Consider the following 5560-nt stretch of genomic DNA (forward strand, 5'->3'; position numbering starts at 1 on the left):
AAGAAACTTTAGTATACAAACTCATTAATGTGCCAGGCAGTAGCGGAGTGAGACATTTCTAATGAGAAGCATCATCATGTGTTCTATACCAATGCCATGTTTCCAGTAACTGCTATGTATAAACACCCTATAACGGGATTATGAGCAATTGACAATCATTAAAATGTATAATGTATTGATGAATTTGACACTTGAACATTTTGATTTCAAATAAAAACAACAAAAAAATTTGAATTAAAATGTTAGAAAACTGGACCTAAACTGGCTTAAGCACAAAGACCATTTTGGTTCTTATGCAACAGAATGTTGACAGGCAGGGCTTGGTTTTGGCATGGCCAGAATCAGAGCTCCATGGTATCGCTGAGACAAGATTTATTGTATTTGTTGCCTTTGTCTGGAAATTCCAGCCTCTTTGTGGAAGCAGTGGGTACTAAGGAGTTGATTGGGGGTTTGGGGAAGTGCCACGGAGCAGTCTACCCTCAACAGGAAGACTATTTTGTCATTGTATTGTTTAGCATTGTCAATGAATAGTGATAATACAAGGCACTCCTTTTGCAGTTTTTAGTATTGTTTTAAAGGTCTCTATGTACAATGCATATGCTATTGCCTGGACCTAGAGTATACAAGCCCTGCTCTTACAATTCCCACATTGTGTGGAAGGAGCATGATGACAGCAATTCCACCCTCTATATTCTTTCAGGAAGAAAGATACCTCCTTTTCTCTCAGACATCTCAGTAAAACTCTTATTGTGTCTTGATCTCTCCGACATGGGCCCCATGCTTTTCTGAACCCATGCTTTGGCCTAGCAGATTGTTCTCTACTGAGTGGCTCAAGCCAAGGAGGGCCTATGCTAACTGTACCCATGACAAAGAAGACAAGAGAAGAAAAGAGGTGGCTTCCCAAAAGAATTTTTTTTTTTTTTTTTTTTTTTTTTTTTTTTTTTTTACTGTAAGAAGGGTGGAGGCGAAAGGATGCTGCACAATTTAGTCAATTTGCCTTAAAATTATTTATGCATTTTGTCTAAATGATGTAGTGTAAGGATGAAAGTGTTAATTATTACATGTGTCCTGTAGGTAAGAAGTACATAGAGCTAGCATTCCAGGTCCAGAGAGTTGCAAGGGCAGAATTGCTAACTTCTTTACCTTTAACTTTATTACCACAATGTACATTAGAGGGCCACGTGTTTGAATCATATATCTTTTAGAGAAATAGACAAAACAACACAGTACTCAGAGAACATGTGCCACTTATTACATCTATCTATTCTAACTCTATGACCAACAACGTGCATGGAATTTTCAGTGAGGTCCGTGGTTGCATGTGTCTTTGGTTAAACATGTGAACTTCCGTTTATTGTTTATTTGTCTTGACAGGTTGAATCACAACCATAAAATCCAATTAAATGGATCTTTGAGAAGTAATGACACAACTGATTTCAACCGTGTAATATACGTTCCGTCAAGGTATATTTTTCCACATAAGTGTAGATTCCATAGAAAAAAAATATATCGGAATTGTATGGTATTGTACCACTCTACCACTTGGTTAATTATAGCATACCTGACCTGACAGTTACGGACTATATCAGAAATTGACAATTGGTCCAGGGGTCAAATCCAACCCATTTCTTGTTTTTGTAAATGAGGTTTTGTTGAAACACAGCCACACCCATTTAATTGTTTATTTTCTATTGCTGCTTTTGGCCTGCAATGGCTCAGAAATAATCGTATCTACAATCTTTCCTTCTATGAAAAAGTTTTCAATACCTGAGCTACATGATTGGCTGACATTTATCAAGCACTTACTATTTGCCAGGCACTGAGGTAAATACACTAAATACATGATATAATCTTATTCTTGTAACAAACTTACAATGGATTACTATAATTTTGCTAGAAATGAGAAAAAAAAAAGAAATTGAAAGATAAAATAAGTAGCCCAATGTCGCATAATCAGCATATATAGAGATCCAACTGAAAAGCAGATTTATTTTTGAAATTTAAAAGCAATTCATTTAACCACTACTTCCTCACATTCTGGAAGTTTTCTAATTTCTCCTAGGTGCAAAAATAAGACATTTAAATTAAGCAATATGGAGTAACATAAAGTGCTTTTGAATTGGGAAATAGAAATCAAGGTTCTGGGCCTGATTTTGCTGTTAGATGTAAGAATAAAGAAATCACTTCAAATTTCCTGACATCAACTTCTCTATAAAATTAGGCATTACTCTGAGATGACCACTGAAGCCTCTTTCAATTCTAAATAGTTAAGATGCTCAACTACCTAAAAAAAAGAAAAACAACTTCCTGTTTCTAAATAATAAACTTAATATCTTAATAAAGTTTGTTTTAACTAATCTATATGAAAGTAGTTTCATGACAAGAAGAAATATTAACTAAAATTGAAATGGTTCTGATTTGTGTGTTGATTATTTGGCAACTTACCTGTATAAAAACTAGTCAAAATAACTAATTTGGGTGCAACTCTGGAGACAATGTTAAGCTATATGGAGAAAATTATATATTAAGAATAATTTGTTATTCCTACTTATACTCCTTTACCCTAACTAGATTTGATATGCTATTATAGATATTTGTTTACCTTTTAAATTATATAACATGAAAAATGTAGTTCTTTGTTCACAGGGTTAAATTATCGAGCTATGCTCCTTCTTAAGATAACGGCATGTGATTCCTGTGGGTATCATTCAGAATAGAAAACTCTGCTAACCCCCTAAATGAGTTTGCAACTGCTGAGGGCACACTTCATATTATCTTTATCTGGTCGTTTGAGGAGGATCAAGAAGTTTGTTCTTACAACATTCAAATTTCCTCTCAATACTTCTTATACCCTGTAGCAGCCAGTTTCAATGAAACTTAACTAGAATCCTCTTCTTAGCGAGCAAACAGCTAATACTGAGGGACACAGACAAATCAGAACAGTTTGACATATGTATTTGTCCTGATTTGTCAAAGACTGTAAACAGTTGAGAGAAACAATAGAAATACAGAAAGATGAGTCTCTCTGTGTCATAAAGAAATCTATCAGCTAATCAGACTGGAAAAACCATCCCTGTGTCCATCACGTAATGCAGAGATATTACCTGTCAACTTTAAAGACAGTGACAAAGTTTGATTAGGGAACCAGTCCTCCTGCTGCTTCCATGCAGAATGAGCACCCTGCACAACCACACAGAGCTTCTTCGGTGGAGTTTTGTTGGAGGTACATATGTGCAAGGAAGTAACACATGGTTTCTAAGACATGCACCTGTGTGTGGATGTGCGTGTGCAGGTGTATGCGTCATCCATTTTCCTAAAACATAAGAATCAAGAGATGCAAGTTTTATAAATCTAGAAAGGTAAAACTGAAAAACGTTTACACAACTTAGCTGTTCTGAACTGGGCTTAACTTTACCATACACATAAAGCATCCTGGAAACTCCAAGTGAGAAAATACCCTCGGGCCATATTCTTTGGCAAAAGCTGGCTCCTAATGTCTAATCGGCCTGTATAATTATACAGCTGACATTGGATGTATTCAAATGCTAACCTTGCTGTCACTGTGGCAGTGGTGGTATGTTTGTATGGTGTGTTTAGTATGTGTGTGAATGTGTATGTATTTCCAAGGGTTATTTGGAACCATAGCACAATGGCTGAGGTCAGATCAGCCTGCTCAGTACAGCCCTAATGATGTGACTGGAAACGAATGAAAATTTCCAAAATAATTTATTTGTTATTCTCGGATTCAATGTGCACGTGTATCCACTTTCTTAGTTTATATTATCTTATCAATATACTATTAATTCTAATTTAATAATAATAACACTATCTCTGAGCACCTTTTTTCAAAGAAGCATTTCTTCCTGGGGCTTTGAATGGATGTTAATTCTTAGAAAGGATTTTATTTCAAACTTATGAAACATTTATACAATAAATCATCTGTAGATGTAAAATTACATCATCTGGTTATATTTATGTTCATGACTATAATGTGACTTTTTTCACTTCGCATAGGTCTGTGCTGCTGTCAACCTCAACCTTTCCAAGCGGCATTTTCATTTAGAGTCTTATCATTTTGTAATTATTACTTTTCAGAACTCCTAGGGAGTGAACAAAAGCTTCCTCTTTGTATTTCCATTGTTATGTTTCTTTGAAGAACAAATTAAATTTCAATCCCAGCCAAAATAAACTTTTAAATGGCAAAATAAATCTAGAATTATGTGAAAAAAATAAAAACCTAGGAAAGGCTTGACTCTGGCTATCACAAGTTCAGGTGTATTTAAGATAATTTACTACCATGTTTTCTTTTCTTTGTGTGAGGCTGTGGCATCACATGCTCCCTTTTGTAGTAGAAAACGGAGGAATGAACTAAGGTCTGAAAAACATTACTACAAAATGAGCTGAGGAAACTAGTTAGTATATCATTTTATCTTGTCCTGAAAACAAAGACACAAAGCTGAATTCTCTTTCCCAGCTTACCTTCCATCTCTCTCTCTTACATATACTCGTTTTCTATTAGCGTTAATGATCTGATGGTACGTAGATGTCTATAGTCTGACTCTATAAGGTGAACTTCATTGGCTCAATATACTGATTTAAAAAAAAAGAACAATCCCCTTCGTGTAAGGCTATTTACCTAATCTTCTCTGGATGCTATTTACCTAATCTCTTCCCAAGTATCTTGAGTCTATGGAAGCAAAACAGACAATTTCTTTTACTATACTTAACTGATACTCCAAATGGGCTTCAGTGCTCTACATTTATTAAAGTTATTATTTGACTTTCACATAAAATGACTTAATAAGCTCACTTGGATCTGTCCCTGCAAGTTGCCATATTATAGAACCTTTTCCCCACTCAGTTCATCATATTGCTAAAATAAATTGCTTTCTTTCTCTCTTTGTTTTGGCTTCCCCTGTGTTTTCCTTTGATTTTCCTGTTCATTTCATCTACCCTTGTGCTTGCTTCTGAATTCTTACCTTTCCTCCTGCTGAGTGTAAACACACCTTCAGGCTGTACTGCTGGTCAATTAAAGAGAGAAATAAAAGCCAAGCTATTTAAGTAAAGAAGCTATTGCATCTTGACTCTAAGAATAATGGAAATGCAATATCGTGAACATATACATTCACAGGAGCTCAAAATATTCTAAACGAAGTCAGTAAGTGCATTGTGAAGAATGTTTGAAACAACACTTGGCAAATTCTTCTCTAAAGGGGCCTGTGTGTTCCCTAATTTGGTAAAATTTCTCTTATCCCAGGCCTACCACAGTGTTTACATAGTATTGTTTTTGTTTTTAAATTGGCTCCTTGTTTTACTGAACATGAACATTTTATTAGTTTTATGATATTTATTGCTCTTTAAAGTTTTTTGTTGTTGTTTTTGCTTTGTTTTGACCTTTAATTACTTTACCCATTTAGTCTTATTCTTCCATTTCCTAGTTCCCTTTCATAACTTTTAAAATCCTCAATTTTAACTTGTGACATAAATATATTTATATGCACACAACTGATCTAATGAGTTTTTTTTTTTTTTTTTTTTTTTTTTTTTTTTTTTTTTTTTT

This window comes from Piliocolobus tephrosceles, chromosome 11, assembly GCF_002776525.5.
Source record: "Piliocolobus tephrosceles isolate RC106 chromosome 11, ASM277652v3, whole genome shotgun sequence".
Taxonomy (NCBI): Eukaryota; Metazoa; Chordata; class Mammalia; order Primates; family Cercopithecidae; genus Piliocolobus; species Piliocolobus tephrosceles.